The sequence below is a fragment of the Phodopus roborovskii genome, unplaced genomic scaffold, assembly GCF_943737965.1.
Source record: "Phodopus roborovskii unplaced genomic scaffold, PHOROB, whole genome shotgun sequence".
NCBI lineage: Eukaryota > Metazoa > Chordata > Mammalia > Rodentia > Cricetidae > Phodopus > Phodopus roborovskii.
The window spans coordinates 10,359,244-10,382,097 of NW_026126511.1; positions in this window are offsets into that span (position 1 = coordinate 10,359,244).

Genomic DNA, 22,854 nt, shown 5'->3' on the forward strand with positions numbered 1-22,854 from the left:
TATGTAACAACCCCAGTCCACTTGACTTCCCCTTTTCCCACCCCAGTGTGCCTCCCTCCTCCCCACCCTTCATCCACTCAGATGATAAAGCCTTCCTTGGGGAGTCAACAATATCTAGCATGCCAACTGAGGTAGGACCAAGCCCCTCCCTCCTTAATCAAATTATCCCACCATAGGGAATGTGCTCCAAAAAGGCAGTTTATGCACCTGGGATAGGTTCTGGTCACACTGCCATGTGCCCACACGACAGATCAAGTCATATAACTGTCAGCCACATTCAGGGGTCCCATGTGGGTTCCCCAGCTGTCAGTCCTCAGTCCCTAAGCTCCTACTAGCTTGGGTCACCTGTCTCTGTGATTTTCACTTTCATGATCTTGATCACCCTTGTTCATATGATCCTTCTTCCCTTTCTTCAACTGAGATCAAGGAGCTCAGCCCAGTTCTTGGCTGTGGGTCACTGAATCTGCTTCCATTATTTCTTGATATAGGGCCTATGATAACGAATAGGGTAGTCACTAATCTGTTTAAAAGAAGAGGTCTGTTCAGACACTCTCTCCATTATTGCTAGGAGTTTTAGCTAAGGTCATCCTTGTATTTTCCTGAGAATTTCTCTATCACCATGTTTCTCCCTAACCCCATAATGGCTCCTCTATCAAGTTAATTTTTTCATTGCTGTTCACTCTATTCCTCCCCCAGCTTGGTCTTCTTGATCCCTCATGTTCCCATGCCCAATCCCAGCCCTTCTGTCCTCCCTCCCAGTTTACCCAGGCGATCTATTTACCCTTCCTGGGTTCTCTATTTGTTTCCCTCTTAGGTTCTCCATTTTCACCAATCTTCTCTGGGTTTGGGGATTGTAGCCTGGTTCTCCTTTGCTTTACATCTAATATTTACTTGAAAATGAGTACATACTGTGGTTGTCTTTCCAGATCTGGGTATCCTAACTCAGGATGGTTTTTGTTTTTGTTGTGTTTTGATTTTTCTAATTCCATCCATTTGCCTACAAATTTCAAGATATAATTGTTGTAATAGCCAGAACCTTAAAACAACCTTGATGCTCATCAACCAAATAATAGATAAAGAAAATGTGGTATATTTACACAATGGACTATTACGCAGCAGGGGAGTGACAAAGACATCTTGCAATTTTCAGGCAAAGGGATGGAACTAGAAAAAAAATTCACCTTCTACTCTGCATCTCATGGGAATTTCTCTGAAATTGATAATGTTCCCAGAAAAGGCAAAAAAAAAAGTCTCAAACAATAAAGGAAAATTAAAATATTTTTTTCCTATCAGACCACCACAGATTAAGCTGGATATCAACAGCAATGAAATCAAGAGAGAGTCTGATCGCTTATAGATAGTGAACAACTCTCTACTGGATGAAAAATGAGTCAAGACAGAAATTATGAAAGATAATAAAGACATCTTAAAATTCAAAGAAATTATATATACAGCATACAAACATAGGGACACAGTAAAATCTGTGCTAAGAATAAAGTTCATAGCATTAGATGCCTACATTGCTAAAAGATGAAGAGATAATAAGAGAAATGTAACAGCACACTTTAAAGCTGCATTTAAAAAAAAGTAGTAATCACACCAAAAGTAGACAGCTCTCACCATCCCTGATTTTGACTTGTACATAACGCTATATTAACAAAAAGAGCTTTGTATTGTCATAAAAACAGACATATTTATCAATGGATTCTATTTGAAAACCCAGTCATGAATCCATACATCTACTGGTACCTGTGTTTTGATGAATAAACAAAAATACACTCTGGAAAAGACAACATCTTAAGTAAATTTTGCTTGTCAGACTGGATGTCTCCATATAGAATAAGGCTAACATATCCATACTTATCACCATGCTAAATATCTACTCTACAATGATCAAAACCTCAACATAAAAGATGGTTCAAAGAACCTGATAGAAGAGAAGGTGTGAAATATCAATGAACTCACTGGGTGGCCTACTAAGTACTTCTGGCATAAAAACATTAGTAACTATAAAGTGACTCCTAGTGATATTTTGCTATACTCATAGATCTATGCACTGCTCAGCATCAGAGATCCTTCCTCCTAAAGCAGTTGGAAACAAACATAGCCAGACATTACATACATAGTGAGACCTCTCCCTAGTTCCCTTGAGACAGAGTCTCTCCTTCAACCCAGAGCTAAACACATAACCTGATAGTGATAATTTATGTCTTCCTCTCTTAAGGCATGATTAATTAACACACATGGACATGCCTGGCTAGGGGTTTGGGTTTACTTCTTCCTGCTTACATATTATGTGGTCAAAGTCACTGAACAGTTTTCCCAGAACGTTTTTATTTAAATTGTGAATGAAAAAAGTCTTAGATTAAATTGAGCAGAACATAACTTCATATCTTATCGATAATAAATCAAAATTATAGCCTTGTATGCTGACAGATTCCTGTAATTCCAATACTCAAGAATTTGACAAAGTCTGAATTTTGTGGCCTGCCTTGGCTATATGGCCAGTTTAAGACTCATCTGTGTATAATTATGAAAGGAAGCTTTAGTTAAATCTGTAAAATGATGTATTCATCAGAAATTTCTTCAACACCTTTTCTGAAGCTATATGGTAAAACAGTTTCTTGAAGTCTTTTCTTCTTTTTCTTTTCCTTTGTATAATACATTAGTAAATGTTAAATACAAAATCCCAAACACAATAATGTAGAAACACATCTTCTATCTCCACTAGTATGTCTATCTAATAATAAACTGCAAATATTTTAGTCAATTTTCGAATAATTTTTGAACAATAGTTAAGACATGTATTTTCACTGTGAAAGCAGTATATTTTCATGTATCAAGACTAAAAGATACATATTTTTACACATGCTTTTATTATACAATTTATTCAAAAAATTATGCATAGTATATAGCTTCAAAATTGTCATACGACTAAGTATAATGTCATATACATAGACAATTTCAATTGATTTTCTAAAAACATGTATAAGTATTTCTTGCTGAAGATCCCACTCACTTGTGTTACTTATCATGGAGAAATCTAGCTGATGTTCAACTAGAAGTTTCTTCATTACTGACTTGGAAGTTGCTATGTACACTGCAACAGGGGACAAGTAAGCTTCGGTCACACCAAACTCTGAGCCCTGCACCTACACTTATGACTCTTGCAGTACTGTATGTGCATCCACTGGAGCCATAGTAACGCAAACATCCTGGGAATAAGCAACAATCTTCTGCTGGGTTTAAGGCATATTTCAGAATAATGAACCCCTGACTGCCAGCTTATGGGAGATGTTGTTCTATATATGTTCATCTTACTGGTTGATGAATAAAACACTAATTGGCTGGGAAGGAAGATATGTAGGGCTAGGAGATGAGGAAATTCTGGGACAGGTAAGCAGGAGCTGGCCAGAGTTGTCATGTTGTCAGAGGAGTAACACCATGCTGGGCAATACAGGGTAAGCAACCGCCTCATAGCAATACATAGATTGATAAAAAAGGATTAATAATTAAGACAGAGGTATCTAATAAGAAGCCCAGGCCTCCAGTCAACAGTATTATAATTAATATAAGTCTCTTGGCATTCATTTAGGGCAAGGCAACTACAGAACCAGGTGGGTAATCAAATAACACCCAGCATTATTAAGAAAGAACCTATTCTTATTACCCATATTACTAAGGACTTGTTATTCTACCCATAAATGAACCTCTCAACCTCCATCATGAAAGCTTCTGTTTGTATTAGATGATGACTCACATATAGACCTGCAACTGGCTAAGGGGATAATGAGAGCCTGAAATATAATCACTCACAAAGAAATATGATTTCTGATTCTTTAAAGTTCCTTGGGAAAGTTACAGTTAAATTGAATGGGATATTAGTTAAACTATGGTTGATATATGGCTATTCTCTGAAAGTACAAAGGTTTGTTTAAAAAAATAGATAATTTGGCATGTTTAGATTATTCATTTTCCATTTTTGTAATTTTTTTATTTCATTTTGCATTCCAATCACAGTTCTCTCTGCCAGCCCTACTACCACATCTCCTCATCTCCTCCTACCTTCCCTCACCTCTCCCCAGCCTACCCCTAATCCACTCTTCCTCATAGGAAAGTGCTCTCATGAGGAGTCAACATGGTCTGGTACACTAGGTTGGAGTAGAGCCTGGTCCTCTCCAAAGCACTTAGACTGAGCATGGCATCGTACCACAGCTCCAACAAGCTAGCTCAAGTACTGGAATTTTATTGTAATTCTTAACAAATAGCTTTTGAGTTTTCTTGGGAAAGTAGTGTAGATTTCAGGAAATTCTACCTAATAAAACAATTATTCTATGGTTGATGTTGTTAAGTACACTTCAATCCCAATGCATAACAATTTACAATGTTCATCATTGCCTATACACTCATGTTATATGTGTGCATAGATATGTAAACATTTGATATTTGCCATGAAAGATGATTGCATATTTGTGGTCAACATTTAAGCAATGTCTCATATCATGTCTAGTACCATAAACAACATAATAAAGGGATAACTTCTAAACATTACATAGGTTGTCAAAGAAAGTTTCAGGACAGTCATAGTTGTTATTAGAGAAACCCTGACTCAAAAAGCAAACGAGAGAAAGAGAGAGAGAGAGTAAAATGAAAACGCTTTGCAGAAATGCAAGGAATCTCTTATGAACTTCTAGTCATAATTTCCCCAAAATTGGTACCTCCCATTGATCAATCTCCACATATATCCAATATTATTACAAGGAAATGTATTTAACATACAATTTTCTTCTTTATTGAGTAAGAAATTGGGGTGTGCCAAAATAATTAAAAACCTTTTCTGTGAAGATTGTCAGTAAATAGGATTCTTAAATTTAGGCTTAATCATTCTTCCATTGAACATTGATTACCATGACAGCCAGTAATTTTAATGGAATTTTACATAACAATTTCAACTTAAATGAGATTTTGAATATTTTAATAAGCTCTGTTATATTTTCAATAGAATCTATAATTGACATCTCAAAAGTAAAACTTTTCTTTATGTTCTTTATGCTTGAACTAACTTCTTAGAACATTCATATAAAATTTACCTTGGCATTTTAATTATTAATATTAATGTTTGACCCTCAAAGTTGGTGAAGTTGGTAGATTCAATTTCTTATGGAAATGCTCTCTTTTCGTTTATTTCTTGAATAATATATTGATTTCAATTATTTTGTATTGTACATATGAATATGTTTTAAAAATATGAATTGAAGTATTTCTTCAAATGAGTATATTAGCTAATTAAGACAGATATAAAGACAACCGTGTCACATCTGCCAGGACTGTTCTATTTTAAATAAAGTTTTGGTGTAGTCAAATTATCTTAATCAAAAGTGAGTTTTATGACTTATAATAGTAAAAAATTGATATTTTAACACCACCATAATAATGTGTCAAGTTTATTAAATTAGATTTGGAATATTATTGTTAATTACATTTAAACGTGTCTGTTACTTCCTGTCTACCCAAAACCTCAATTTTATATATTTACTGTACATGTGGTTGAATTGCTTTTTTGATTATAATATAATAAATTATTTATAAAGTAATCCCTGTATTGCTTGTCTTCTTTCATTTTTTATACTTTCCAAAATATATTCAATTGAAATTTTAGATATTTCAGATAGAAAATTAGAAGCAATTGTGTAAAGAAAATATTGGCAAAATAAATTATACCAATGGCTTTTAAACCTTACCTAATTATAAAAATATTATATAATATGAAACATATGCAAATAATATAAATGAGAGATATCTGGGGTAATTCCAGTAAATTGGATACTTTTATGTTTATTCCAATTGTAGTAATGAAAAGGAAATGACTTTTCATAAGTAACAGTTCAACTGAATGTCTCTCTTTGAGAATTTCCCCAGAGTTTCAGATGTCTGAGCACACTACATTGCTTTGTTTTCAACAGGGAATGGTGCCTTATGAAATTATCTCTTGCTCTAAGTAAGCAGACAATGAAACTGGTACTAAGTTCCACTTTAAATTCCAAAGCAACATGATGCACCATTACTTATAACGGATGAACTACCCAATCAGGAAAACATACATCTGAGTTTCCAAGAGTCACAATCAAATAGACACTATATGATTTCGGGCTGTAAATTCACACTTTTTTTTTTTTTTTTTTTTGAATAAAGAAGACCCAAGTGTAGGCAATCAGGTGCTTTCTCTACTTTATTCCTGCCCTTCCCCTTTCTCTACTTTACTCCTGTCTTTCTCCTCTAAGAATCCACTCCTCATACTGTTGTGTAGAACTCTGTGAACATATTTTACGGCATAAGCCTGTTTAGCTTCATGCAATATGGAAGCATTCTAAATTCAGAAATTATTTCACTGTTTGGCAGAAGGCATTATTTCTTTTTAGTCTCCTCTTTCCCAGTTGCCCCCAAGCCTTATGTGAAAGGTGAGGTATATATGTCCCTTTTATCTCTGATTGTGCTCTAGTCTATAACTCTCTGAAGTGTGGCCAATTGTGGGTTCTGTATTAATCACTGTCTATTACAAATAGAATTTTCTTCAATTGGAGTTGAGAGATGTATTAGTCTATGGCCAAAATGATAAGTCATTAAGAATCAGCACTATTTCCACTTAATAAATCCACTTATCAGTAGGATTTGCCTTAGGATCCATCTAGTTTTAAATTTTTGTTCTGATAATGACACCTGCAAAGATTTAATTTTTGTAGAAGGATATCAAATTCTTAGGCTAAGTGATGAAGATGATAGATCATGATACAGATCTATTTGTAACTTTGTGAAGAGATTTAATACTCATTTCCAGAGATGGTTCAATATATCCAAATCAATGAATAATATCCACTTCATGAATATTCTCAAGGACATATCACATGATCATCCTATTAGATCAAGAAATTGATCCTGAAGAATTTAACATGCCTTTATGCTAAAAGTCCTCCATAATATAGAGATACCTGTGACATATTTTAGCATACTGAAGACAATGTACACTAGCTCCTAGCTAACAACATTGTGTAAAATTTAGAAAATATTGAAGACTATCCATTATGTTATGGAATGGGACTTGCATATCTCCTCTTATTAAGTTTGTTGAAAACAGTTCTTGAAGTCCTAGTTAGAAAAATAAGATATTTAAAAATCAAATAGTATGCAAATAAGAATGAAGGAATTGTGTGAGTTATACTGTCATTCATCTAACCAAGGCAAAGTAATGCTCAAAATTATCTACATTTACTGTTGTTTTAATGGTTACATTCTAATGAAGAGATAAAACTTGGTTAACAATATTATAGAATGAATAAATCCTGACCTCATTTTTCCACATACTCTGTCATTCATTAATTAATTTGTTCTAGTTTTTATTCCATTTACGTATATAAAAGATATAACATTTCAGTAATCTCATTAATTTTAAAACCTATATTTGTTTCAGTATTCTCCTCATGTAAATATCACTTATAGCCCTTGGCTATAATTTCCCCAGTCATTTTGTAGTTGCCCGAGGTTCATTCTCCAGTAATTTCCCAAGACAGATTTGGGGATACAAAGTGAGTTTGTGCATATTGAAAACTTTTATATTGAGTTTATTCTCAATAGCATTTAAACTTATTTTAAAATATCTGAATCATGTATTCTTTTTATATCTACATAACAGGAACATCTCAGTTTGTTTACTGCTTTAAAAAGTCAATCCCAGCTGATTTGTTATCTCTTAAAAGTAATGGTTCATTGCTATTTGTAAGGAAAGTTTTCTGGTTCAGCAGGCCCTGCTCCTTCAACCCCAAATGAACCCACAGATGTTATATGGTTTGACTATGGTTTCTTATTGGCTACCTCTGTCTTAAATATTAACTCATTTCTGTCAATCAAGTATTTCCACGAGGTCTTGGATTGCCACGAATGCCAGACTTACAACTCCTTTGCCTGCTACATTGCTACAGAGAAGAGAGCAAATTCCTGTTTGTCCCTGCTTATACTCTGATTCTACCCAGTTAAAGCACTTCCTGGGATCACATGATAACTCCTCTCTGCCAACATTTCCCAGAATCCTCCTTGTCTCCTAGGCTTACCTATCATAGTGCCTGGCCAAATAGTGTTTTATTCATCAAGCAATAAGACAAACATATATACAGAAGAAAATTCCCTGTTTTGTTTTTTTAATATAGTATTTAGAATACAACAGCATTATCCAAATTGGAGTTAACTGCTTTTATTCATTTTTATAAGAGTATTAATTGTTTTAAAATACATATTCTTATCATACATTTTAAGTTCAGAAAATTATCAAAGAAGGACTTTTTTCTTCCTTCCTTCCTTCCTTTCTTTCTTTCTCCCTTTCTTTTCTTTTCTTTTCTTTTTTCTTTTTTTTTTTTTGGCCAGTTTTTAAAAATAGCAATTCTGAGAGACAGGGTGTAAAGAGGGCAGAAAAAAAATCCCTCAGAGTAAATACTGAGGTTTCTCATATTTAGTTTCATTTTTTTTACAGTGTAGGTATAATCTGGAAAGACAATATGAATTAAATGATTATTTATGTGCTAGCACACCAGCACAAAGGGACTTGAACTGGCTCTTCACACTAACCAACATAATTTCCAAATTGACACACTTGCAAATTTTAAAATACCAAAGTGACAGTAGGTAGTAATCCAACATCATTTAAGTGTATGTGACTGCAGTAAATCAAATTAACTTCATATATTGTTTGTACCTCAAAAAAATCAAACGTTAACAATTTTATAAGGTACCCAGTCTATGCAGTTTAACTATTGCTTTAGATACTGACACATTGTGGACTGAAGTTGCATACAAACTGTATATGAAAAAAATCATTGGACAGTCTCCTGTTGGGAAGTGGTCTGCTTAACACAGATAATGATTTAAACCACTTGGTTCATTTAAATATATGTAGCTGAGTGTTTGTCTAGGCTAATGGTTGGTAGGATTTTCACCAATTTCCTCTGTTGAATAAATTTGAAATTTTACTGATCATTTGAATCTTATGCATCAAAGAGAACTAACAAGATAGATAATAAGTATAAAATAGAGGAAATACAGGTAGAGAGGAAGGAAGGGGAAAAAAATGCACAGACATGCACACGTACAAACACTCACATGTATTAAGCTTGAGAGAGAGGACCTTCAACATAAGATTTAGTTAGGTACAAACTTTTCTAAGAAAGATGTAATAAAGCAAAAATTTCAGTTGAATCATCACCAAGTTCAGTGTCCTCAGTAGAATACTGTAGTGGATTTTTAGTAGGTATGAGATATTTCCAAACACACATATGTTTAAGGCCTTGTTCTTAGGTGTAGCACTGTTCTTGGAGGTGGAGTCTGACTAGAGGAAGTAGATCACAGATTTCTAACCCTTCACCCCCTGTATCTTCCTGTCCACATCTTCCTTCCTGCTTCTTAGGTACCAGGAAGTAAGTAACTTTGTTCAGATATGAGACTGTCCACAAGCTAGAAAATCTGTACCAACTGACTGTGGAATGAAACTTCAGAAAAGTTCAAAGAAACTAAACCCTCTGTGCTTTAATTGAGTACTGTAGATCACCATGCCAAATAACCAAACCACAAGACAAACCAGAACAGAAAAGCAAAACTCAGTTGGTCGTGTACAAAAATAACCGATGATGTCTGAGAAAATGCCCCCCCCAGGAGGATAGGTAGTAGCAACATATATATCTTAAAAAATATTTTATTATGAGTGTATGAGAGAAAAAGAGACAATTAGGTGATGGGAGATGTCACAGTCAGTGCCACAGAAGGACTATCCCACTACAATTAGGGAAATGGCAATATCAATTTTTGCCTTCGAGATTTAATTCAGTCCAAGAGAGATATTCAATGAAAGAAATAAAAGTGCCTCAGAATTTATTTTATAAGTACTTGCCTACTTTCTGCAAATATAAACACACACACACACACACACACACACACACACAGTCAAATGCAAGATAAATTCTGAGGCTATGAACTTGAGAGAGAACAAATGGAAGAGTTGGGAATAGGTTACAGGGTATGCAGGTGGGAAAGTGGAAAGTAAAATGATGTGATTATATTCAGTTTCTAAAACAGTAAAATGGAAACAGAAATGCTCTAACATAATGGAAAATGAAAGACATGAGGCACACATCTCCATGTTCTGTTTTGTTGTATTTGTTTTTGTAGTGATACATAATTCATGATGTATTAAATCTTGACTCAGTATTCAGAAAGCAAAGCCAGCCGCAAGCCATAGAAACCAGGTGCACACCCATCCCAGAAGCTAGAAGATAGGAGGTAGTGACATACACCTTTAATCCTAGGATTCGGGATTAAGACATAACTGATCTCTGAGTTCAAGGCCACTCAGTTCTACCCAAGATTGATCCAGGCCTAAATAGAAACAGCTCACTCAAAGATGATCTCTGCATTTGGGATGACATGCCTTTAATCCCAGCACTAGACGAGTACAAAATGTACTCAGCATGACTAGAGAGTGGAACAACATCTTCAGAGAAAACTGTCTCTCACAGCAGCCCTCAGTTGTCAACAGCACACTACCTACTCATCAGTAGTCACATTCTGACTTCCTGCCTATTCTTGTTGATGTTCTGAATGTTTTGGTATTGTACAGTTATTTTTTGTTGTTGTTGTTGTTGTTATTTTGTCTGTTTGTTTGTTTTTCATGCAGTCAAAGCCAGTGGAAATTCATGTCTGGAAAATACTGTCTGCCTTCAAATCTCTACCATTTCTGGCATTTATAATCGTTGTGTTCCCTCTTCTGCGATTTTTTTCCTGAGCCTTGGGGGACAGAGGTGAAAAGGATTTTCGATATAGAACTGAGCTCTCCACTGTCGCTTATTCTCCTCTGCATGTTGACCAGTTGTGAAGCTTTGCATCAGTTGCCATCTGCTGCAAAATGAAGTTTCCCTGATTGCTCTTGGATCTATGAATATAAAGAAGACAGCTTGGGTAGCAGTTTGTTACTGTGCAATGAGAACAATGTTAGTGTTGGATTCCCTTCAGACATCAAACACTGAACATCTGGTAACAAGCTGGTCACCTGGTGAAGAACACATCGTGATCATTGACAGCTCTCAGCAATGACAGTCTTCTGAATCTCTGAATCCCCCACTACATTGCCTCTAAGACAGAAGAAGGGGCCAAGCTGAATCTTGAGGAAGAAGATGTTCTGAACAAATCATGACATTAAGAAACTAAACAATGCAAATTTACAAATTTTGTTGTTGTTATTGTTGTTTTGTTTGTTTTATTGTTTAAGTGATGATGCTTGGGAGAAGGCTAAATGTAAGAGTATTACCATACCTATCAGCAGATCAAGACCCCAAGGCAGTTCTTTAAACAAGAATATACTCTAGCATTATTTTCTTCTTTTCCAGAAGAAAAAATTGCACAAGATGTAGATTTTATAATAATAAGAAAACATAATAAAAATAGGAATGTGTGAAAAACTGCTAATTGAGTTTACTTAGGAAAGTACTCATTATTCTGTAGGACAGATGTATCTATGGATTTTATATAATTTTTTACTGTTTATTAATGTGTGTCAGTGTAAGGGGAATAAAATTCTACTTCTGTTCTTAATGCCTAAAAGTTAAGTTGATAGGAGAAAAGCATGTATATTTCATGTGTTCCATGAATGTTCTTATGGGTAGGTGGAGAGCCTCAGAATCACCCAAACCTACCCACTCTAAGTTGAAAATGCTTTAGCTGAAAAATGCATTAGACATAGCCAACCTATAACATAGTAGGGCAACCCAGTCTACTGTACAGTGCCAAATGTTTGCCCTCCAGTTTGAATGGCTGACAGGTGGCTGTTGCCCTCTGCTGCCCAGTGTGCTTCAAGATCTGGTAAGTTAATAGTTGATATTGACTGTCACGGACAATGAGCTTAATTATGGGGCTTGCTTTGGTCAATGGTATGGTAGCAGGTATAACACTGCTGTGCAACACTCTTTGAGGTTCTCATTTGGTTTCATAAAGGGCTAACTGGCCAATAGCTAGGTTAGGTGGGACTTTTGGGAAAAATTAAAATGTGGGGAAGAATAAGGGCAAGTTACCATCTAGAGACAGAATAAGCAGGAGGTGAACATGCTGTGCTGAAAGAAAGAACGTACAGCCATGTGGTACAGTGTTGATAAATATGGGCTAATTTAAGATGCAAGGGCTAATTAGTAACAAGCCTAAACTTTTGGTCAAGCACTTGTAATTAATAAAAACATACAAACAAACAAAAAACAAAAAATAACTCCAAACAAATATAATAAAAGGAATACTCAAACAAACAAAACAATAACAGAAACAAAATCATGAGTTTTCTGGCAGATCATCTCCAGCAGGCTGAGCTTCTTGCTTGCATTTCCTCATGATTAGACCTTTGTAGTAAAGCAAATATCTATGTGCTAGATAGCCCCTATGGTCCCAGTTTATGTTGATTCTTTGTGTTTTCTTGTGATGTCCTGAACCCATATGGCTTAAGAAAGCAATTCTTTCTGTCTTCTGCCTATTGTTTACTTATGGGTCTCTGCATTTGTTTCAATAAGTTGCTGGATGAAACCTCTTTGATAACATTAGGGCAAGGCACCAACAATATCTGTCTTTCTGGTCTGGGTTACCTCAGGGTCATTTTTTTTTCTAGTCTCAATAGGTTGAAAAACAATTCTCAATGAAAAGAAATATTTGGCATCCTTAGCCATGAGGGAGATGCAAATCGAAATGACTCTGAGATTCAATCTTACACCTGTCACAAAATCACAAGAGAGAGCTCATCCTGGCTAGGATATGGAGCAAGAGGAACACTTCTCCATGGCTGGAGGGAGTGAATACTTGTACAGCCACATTAGATAGCAGTGTGACAACTTCTCAGGTAATTAGGAATCCTTTTCTTGGGCATATACACAAAGGGCAAAGGGTGCTCAATCCTACCATAGAAACACTTGTTTGGCTATATTCATAACAGCTTTATTTGTAATAGATAGAACTTGGAACAACCTAGATGTCCTTTAGCTACAGAGTGGATAAAGAAAATGTGGTAAATGTACACAATGGAGTGTTACTCAGTTGTTAAAAAACAATGCTATCAAGAAATTTACAGACAAATGCATGGATCTAGAAAAAAATCATCCCAGTAGTTTTTGTTTTGTTCTTTCTCAGTTAAGTATTGTTAAACCCTGGGCTTCTATGGTACAAACTCTTGATTACCTCAACATGTTTTCATATATAAATAAATATCAGCACATTACTGTGTAAATTAATTTAAATACTCAGATATATTATCCTTATATTTTGAAATGTTAAAATGGAGGTATCACTTTGAACTGTACCATTCTTGAAGTTACAGGAAGTCAAGTTCCAGTGCATTTCCACTGAACTGGGTCACAGCACAGGAAGGAGTATGACCCTCCTGTTGGCCCAAAGCTTCTCTCTCTCTCTCTCTCTCTCTCTCTCTCTCTCTCTCTCTCTCTCTCTCTCTCAATATTTTCCTTATTTTGCAGATCAATCCCAGTTCTCTCTCCCTCCCATCCTCCCCTGCCCTGACCTCCTCCAATCCCATTTCCCCCACACACTCCATAGGGAGGATGAGGCCTTCCAGGAGGGATCACCAAAATCTGTCAAGTCAAACTGACCCTAGAGAAAGGCCCAAGGAGCTCTTATCTGAGGCTATAAGCACTCTTACTTGACAATTTGCCTGTAACATCCAAACAACTTACTATGAGGTGGCAGCTATTAACCATATTCTACCTTGTTTCAAATACAGCCTGGAGGAAGTTGGTTTCTGAATTACATTAGCAATTGGAAGAACTGAATTCATTTAAACATTCATTATGCTAGATATCCTGAAAGAAAGTTAACTGCTTCCTTATTGTAGGTAAGATTGTGTTAACAGTTTAGCCTATCAAAACAAATTACCTGGTAAAAATTGAGCTTCAAAATTGATCAAAATTACTTCATTATGGTGGAGATTCCTTAGCAATGAAATTGATAAAAATTTACCAAGTTGATATACACAGATAGTATATTTATTTGCATAAAAACAAAAGATATTTTGTTAATGATTTGGTAATTATTAAAAACAGAGGGAACAAGCTTCTGTTATCCAGTTAATAATTTGCAGAGCTCATCACAATTTAAAGCATTTATCAAATAAATGCCATTGCACAAAGGATGTGAGTTACTTAAAGTAAATAAATGTCTGCTAGATTTTTCAGGAGCAGGAGCTTCTAAGAAAAACAAACACGTTAGTCATTTTAAATGAAGTGGAGTACCTTTTTTAAGAATCTTAAACAGTTACATTGTGATGAGATGGAGTCTTGTGTTCATATGAACAAACATTTACAATGAATAAATAAAAGACCCATAAGCAGATGTTGGGGTACAAGCTAAAGGTAAAGGAAGCAAGGCACCCAGCCACAAGCTCTCACCTAATGCTCAGGCTCTTCACACACCAGCTCTTCACTGAGCCCCCAAACCCTGCCTCACCTCAGTGTGACTCAACAATGAATGCTTCTCAGAAACCTTGCTTCTGTATTATATACTTCAATAATATTGGAATTAAAGTTGTGAGCTATAATTCTCTTTAGACTGATTCACTCTTGTGTAGACCTGGGTGGCCTTGGACTCACAGAGATCCATTTGCCTCTTAATGCTGAGACCTAGGATTAAAGTTGTGCATCACCACCTCCTAGCTTCTGGCAGCTGGGATTAAAGTTGTATGGCTGGTTTCTATGGCTTGTGAGTGACTTTGCTTTTCTGAATACAAAGTCAAGCTTTAATAAATACTAAATAATATATCACTACAGGTGTACATTATATATACAAATATGTATGAATTGATGCATATATGAGAAATATGCACATTAACATAAAGCATAATGATAATTAGCATACTTCGTTCAGGTATGAGAATCATCAGGTAAAAATAGTTTTATTTTTTGCTATTTTTATTTTAATATTTAGTTCCTTATTTTACTTCTTAAATAATGATTTTATTAAATGCATGAATATAAAATGAATTTTATTTATTAAATGTACTTTTTTTATACAACTATATTTGATCCTGTTTTTCACCTCTTGCATGTCTTCCCATATTCACTTTACCTCTCCAGCAACCAGACTTTACGTTCTTTCATGTCCTAACTCTCTCCCTCCTACTAAGTTCCTGGCTCTATCATTAGCTTTCCTAAAGTAAGAAGCATCTTTCTTTTGTAATGCTTTGACTTCAGCAGTACAAGAATTTTCTGATCTATAGTATAACTGACTTCCATGAAAATTAAATTTGCACTCTCTTGGCATTTTGAAATATCTCAAAGAAAGCATTCAGAAAACCTTTCCTTCACACCATTTATTGTCCCAAATAACTCATGTATTATTCTTAAAAATCCTCCTGGCAAAGCTGAAAGTAGGATTCTGCAAATATATTCGTCATTGCAGCACAGTTTGTTTTGTTAAGTGATTTTTACTACTCTGAGATCAAATATCACTTGTTCTTCTTCTTTTTTTAATCATTCTCTTCCAGGGACACATTTGCAAGACAGTTAGTGTTCTCACATTTGCTTTCAGGAGTGTAAGGATTTTGTTGTTAATATGAAGCCTAAGTGTGCAGGTTATAGCAAATGTGAGTGTGTCTAATTGAGTGCTAAACTGACAAGAGCTTTGACGTTTTAATGGAGTTGCTTTCTAGTGCTTGGGAGTGGCTGATCTACATTGTTGCGGACTGTAATACATGATGAATGTTTAAACAGGTTTTACTATCATTCTCCCTGATCCCAATGTGTAGGATGTGTCATAAGAAGTTTAAATATACAATATCTATATAATACACTTTCAAAGATTAAAACCTAACTTATATGTTAATATTTTAGAAACTTCCAAAATAAATATCAGAAGTTCATGTAATAAATTGCTAAGTATAAATGAGGTAAATAAACTAAGATCTTAATCTTACTAAATAAGATTCTGTGATTATAAAATAAATAGAAATTTATCATAAATTTGAATCATTATGAAATTCATATGATTTTGCCTTTATTTTCAAATCATTTGAAAGAACATTCCATAAGTATCTACTGAGATTTATTTTCCTTTACTATATTAAACAGGGGTGGATGGCACCATCAAAAAGAATGAATGCATTAGGTGAGATCAAATAAATACATAAAACAACTTTGTGCTTCAAAGCCAATGTAAAGGTTTGGAAAATACAGCAATAGTCCTAACATAGATTAAAAACTCAGTCTTGATCATTTTCAATAGCTTAAGTCATCAAAGAGCAAGTCTATCATGAGCTGGCCATTAGATGGTTTGTATAACACATAATTTATAAGTATGTAAGATACATATAAATAAAGCAGAAGAAAATGTGTAGAGCCTATCATATGAATAGCACAGGGAAAACTAAAGCAGAAACTTAAGGGAATAAATTGATTTAGAGTTAGTACCAAGGCAAGTTTCCCACAGCATCTAAACCCAAACACATACACTTACACCTGCACACACATACATGCTCTTGTACACACACACACACACACACACACACACACACACACACACAAACACAGAGTTAACTGAGTGTATATTTGATACACCCTGAAAAAAGAACAACTCTTAAGAACCCAGATGCTATTTCACAAATTCTAATTTGACCTTAGTTTGGGGTAATTTCAAATCATAGTATGATTGAAAATATTTCTATTTATCAGTTTCACAAAAATATAAGAACCTTAGAGATTATTGGAAATCTGATGATAAGTTGTAATTGTTACACAAAATGTATTACACTGTGAGCCACACTCTGGACTTGAGATAAGACTCTATTATCCCCGATATCTACCTGGTATCAAACAAAATAATAAACCTGCTTCTGTGGATGATTTTCCTTCCCAATCCCTGAAATATATTGAATTGAGGATTAAAGCAAATCTGCACTATTTCTGCTACTATTTTAGAGATGGCTTAACTCTCATCACCATAAGTGGATTTTCTACTGAGTAGCTAGCTAAGCAGCAAGGCAGGATAACAGAATGGGGAAGAGGATGGACTGGAGTGTAAGTAACATGGGATGAGACTGCAATGCATTTTTGACAGGAACAGCAAGATTTCTTTTCCTCTTTAACTCATGATTTTCATCAGTGTAAAACAATGATGATAAGATGACCTTCAAAAGTTATTTATAAATATTACCCAAATGTCTGTAAAGTACTTAGCATAATGAATGATACATAAAAACTGGATATTACTTAGTAACTAATTGTGTATTAGAGAACTCAAATGTTACCTTGGGTTATTTCAAAAAACAATTTGGCTATGACAATCGATTTGTATTCGGTGACAGCAAAATGTCAACAATTTTTCCATTGAAATGAATTATGGCAGCAAACAATGTAGGAGTCACTTTCACATTTTGTGAAATCATGGGCTCCTTATATCAGGAACAAAGCCTGATTTTATTTGTTGTTTCATTTGAGTTCCTAAGGCAGTGTCTAAAAAATAGTGGATTCAACACATGTCTTACAGATACATATTTTAAAAAGGAAAGAAAGTTTCCAACACATTAAAAACATATTCTATCAGTTCTAGCCAGTGGGAAGACACCAGTTTAGCTAACTGTAGTAGTTACATGAGGAGTGATTCTGAGAAGCAAGGCAGAGCTTGCCTTGAACAGGCTATGATAGCATACTATGCCTTAGGGAATGAAGCCATCAGGTGAGCCCGCAAAGGTCTCAGCTCACACCCAAAATAGCTCTCACTGGTGATGACCTACTCCTGCTGTTTCCCACAAGATTATTTTCTACCATGTTGTGCATTACTATTTATCAAAATAAGATATACTTATAAACATAAAATGGCTTTTACAAACAAAAATGCTCAAAATGAAGTACTGATGAGATGATGTATAAAGCAGATATATATGCATGCTTAGTCACCCAATGAGAAAAACAAATAATGTTATTATCACATGTTAAGAATTTAAATATGTTATAAAAGCTATTCTATATATATCCATGTGACTATAAGCAATTGAGTAAAATGATATAATAATCATAAAAATTAGTTGTTTAAAGAGGCATAGTAAGTCTACTTTTTAGAAAATATAAACATTCAATAAGTAAAATAAAAATATAAACATTCATCTGAATAATGCAATACTTAGCATGATCAATTTTTTACTTTGTAGTCAAGTATATCCCATAGAATAAATAATTATATTCTAAAATTTCTGCAGAGTAGCTCTGATTTAATCATACAGAGATGTGATCTATCTCTGAAGACATTTTCATGGATGGCAACCAATGATCAATGAAATTAAATAGACTTATGGAAGATGAAACCACAAAATTATATTAGTAGTCAAATGAGATGTTTTGTCATATGTGGAATATAGAATATTATCTAAAATTATCAAAAGTAACTTATTGAAAAAGAGTTACATCACTTTCTCACATTCTTGCCTTCCTTCCCATCTCTATGTCCCCTTGATCTATCAGACTGATGGCCTATGTAAATTCAACCTAATGAGTCCATTTCAAATATACTCGAGATAGCAATAGAATTATAATTTTAGAATTAGTGAAAGCATATCATTTCTTATTCCAGTTAACATTACCTAGTGTAATGATTTTAATTTCCATCTAATTTTATACAAAATGTCATTCTTTATGAATTAATAAAGTCTATTGTATGCTGACCTCTCTTGTATTCACTTATATACTGACAGACGCCTAGTTTAGTTATGTAACATGGCTCTTGTGTGTAGTGAAGCTATAAATGGGACTTACACCCCAATACAAAGAAAATAGAAATACCGGGCATTTTCAGGAATACAGAATAATTTAAGAAAGGATATAGCTTTTTTCTGTCCTTTTATATTTTTATATGTATACGATGCAATATGTAACCATGTATATGTAGGTTCATGGTGTGTATTGGTATGGGGGACCTGAAGTTGAAATCTGGTATCTTCTCAAACAATCTCTATTTACTTTATAGAAGCAGTGTCTATTACTGGATCAATATCTGGTCCACTCTTGTTAGCTTATCCAGTCAGCTTGCCATAGGAAACCCATCCTATCCCTGTTTCGGAATGCTCAAATTAGAGGCAGCTGTCACATTTGTCATGCTTTCTTGCATTTCCTGGAGATTATTAGAATGACTATCTTCATCATAACACAAATCTTTCAACCACTGAGCCATCCCTCTTATGGAAGAAGAATTTCTGCAAGTCAGTAGGTATAACTTCAGATGAAACACCTTGATCTTCCAAACCATAGACTTATAAGGAAATATGCATTATTGAAGACACTTAGCATGTGTCATTTGCTATTTTATACCGAGAAACTAAATACATTAACATTGGGTACTTTATATTTAAGGAAAACGAAGTATCTCTAAGAAGTATGCAGTGCTGGTCTGTCAGCAATTCCTTTTTATACTTTTTCCTTGAAACAACCAGTTTTCAATTCCCTAAACTTCAAGCTCCATTCTGCAGGGATACATAGCATTGTACAGATGTCAATTCCCTTAATTGAATCTATAAACCATACACATTTCCAAACTGAATTCAAGTAATAGCTTTCTGAAATAGGCAGTTATTTAAGAGTGTGGTGTTCAAAACAATAGTTTTTGTTCTTTGTTTTTTTTTCCACAAATCATAGTACAAGTGGTAAGGGCATAGAAGGTTTGGTGTTCTGTGATTATGTATCAAAGATTTCTAGTGCTTTGTCTTGGCTTGTGCAACCATGGAAGTTTTGTTTTACACACTCAAATGACTATCGTTATGTAAGACTACATATTTTGTTAGGCATAAATTCTTGTCATTTTGCCTGGAGAAAGAAATATTTAGCTCAAACTGCCACATGGATCAGGATGAAATCCTACCATTTAGATGTTTATTATTTTGGTCACAGCTGCTATCAGCTATTGGCTAAACAAATTTATTAATTGCTAGTCTATTGCATGTTAATATTTGATTGATCATACTGTCTCATCCCTATTTTCCTTCGTCATATTAATAAGGGATCTGGAACCCACTGGCTGACTCTAACCTTTAGTTGTCTGGATAACATAAGAAGCATGTACCTCCATATGCATGAAATTATGTATGGAACCACAAAATTGTTGAGCCAATGAATATTGTTGTCAGTATTAATCATTAATTTTTTTGATCTTTTAATTTTTTTTGATTTATAAGTAGTTTATGACCTTTAATCATAAATCAGTTAAATAAAATTGATAAACTACTAAAATACAAACATTATACAGGAAATGAAAGCATTTACTTAAGCCTGATTCAGCTGAAGCTCATTATGTGAGAAAGTAATATGTAGCCAAAGAAATGGATAGGTGGCTCACGTTAGTGTAATAGCTATAAAACATCAAAATATGTGGGAGATGACCTTTTAAACAATGTGACATTCTATGCAAATGTTGCACATTACTATAAAGAGTAAAGCCTTCATGGGATCTACCAACAATTTATCTTCAATTAAAGTGTCCTTTTCTTCTACCATTTAAGAGTTAAGAGAATCAATCCATGCATCTCCTTTATAACCCCTGCCTTAATATTTTCCCATCCAGACATTGTACCCACATGCTTCTTCCTAATTCTTCAAACAATTCATTACAGGATAATGTCCTTATCTCTAACATAGAGCCAGGTTCATATTATTTTGCAAAGGTTTGAATGAAATTTAATTTTTTATTTTTATTTTACATATCGATCCCAGTTCCCTCTCCCTCCCTCACTCTCTCCCTCTTTTCCACTCTCTAACCCTCCCATATATACTGACCACCGTCTCCTCCCATCCCACCCTAAGCCACATGTAGGGTGATGTCTTCCAGGAGGGGTATTCTAAATCTGTCAAGTCATTTGGAGTAGGGACTAAAAGTTAATCCTTCACAAAAAGCAACTATGTCATTCTGAGAGCAGAGCAAAGAGTCTTCGCTAGGGAAGAGAGCATACCAACTGGTTACAAATGGTTAGCCTCGAGAACAGAACATGCATATAAGTAACATTATACATAATGATCAGATACTAGCATATATATACAACCATTTATATATGGTTATAAAAACAATGTCAAAAGAATCCATGAATTAGAGAGAAAACATCTGCGTTATTTGGGAGAGTTTGAAGAGAAGAAAGGCAAATGAGAAATATAATTATATTATGATCTAAAAAAATAACTGTAATTTACTTCTTTAATTCATTCAAATATATTCTATGTTCTCATATGTATCATGAGTTAAATAGCTATCTATGTATGTTTCTAATACATACAACAATAGATGTATTTACTACACTCACACACACATATAGTGATATATAAGCATATATACACTTTATATTTTATGTTTTCTTAAGTTGAAAAACTATTTCCCCAAGTTTGCAATCTCTCATCATGTATATGGATGCATATATACATTTTTTTCTTTCTTCCTATGTCTACATTGCTTGGCATTTGTGTACTAACAGTTTTTAAAGCAGTGGTCATGAGGAAAAATGCCCACAGTGCTTTAGATTTGGCACTGGATTTGTGATCTAATTGTGGTTAAGAATTAGATAGTTCAATTTGTTGCTACATTATTTTTAATAACATAGCATTTAGAAATGATTTATGCTCACTAAAACATATAAGGGATTTCTAATTGTACTTTTTATAAGTATCATCATATTTTATGTTCTTCTCAGATGCAAGTAATCAAGTAAAATAAAGATGTAGTAAACTGTCTCTTCCTCTTATAGAGCACACAAATACAATGGAAGGAACTATGATATTTTAACCGAGGCAAAGAACAGTTGATACATTCACAACCAAATTACAAAAAAATAATAACTAGCTGCCTCAGGAACTAGGAATGGCATCTTTTCTTTCCGTTTTTTGAGAAGGAAGAACCCCTTGAAAAAAATTTAATTTTGCATTTAAAACTATTGCCACTATAAATATAATTGTGTATACTTAAGACATCCAGATTGTGATACTTTTTATGGCTATCTTATTAAATGAAATGTGTGAAATTAAAATTATGCACTGAATCCCATCAATAAATTTCACCATGGGGAACCGAGACCAGCTTGAAATCTATAAATCAAAGAATGCAAAAGGGAAAGTTATATAGTTTATACTCTGAGTGGTAAGAAGAGTCATATGAGTAAAGTGTACAATAATAATTACAAGCCATAACTGGCAGAAACATGTTCTTCCACAGAGGAATGTGAATAGCAACAGCTGAAGTAAACTCAATCTAATCTGATGCACCTTGAAGGAACATGGAAACACATCACAAGAACAATTCAGCAGTTTTAAAGAAAGAGATAACAAGAAACTTACTGTTTTTTTTTGGAGTTTTCTCTCAAGAATTCAGAATTACACACCCACTCACCCACCCACACACACACATCCCACACACACACCCACAGACACCCAAACATACACACACACACACACACACACACACACACACACACACACAATTTCGTTCTTGGGCTAAATTTCAACAGAGGATCCATGGGTTTTTATTCTGCCTACCTTAGCATATATATTATTGTTGTCCATGGTTATCCTTTATAAAATGGTAAGGCCAAAAACAATAGCCTAATACTGACTGAATTGATTATACTTAGATATATATTTGTATAAACATTTACATGTATATTGGTAAAACAGTTAATGTAAGAAAAAAATAGAAGTCAAGGAATGTGAAAGAAAGCAAGGAACAATATATTATATATTGGAGACTTTAAACAGAAAATATGGTTGTTTAAATGAAAAAGGTCCCCTATGCCTTCTGTTATTTGAATATGTTTCTTCAGTTAAA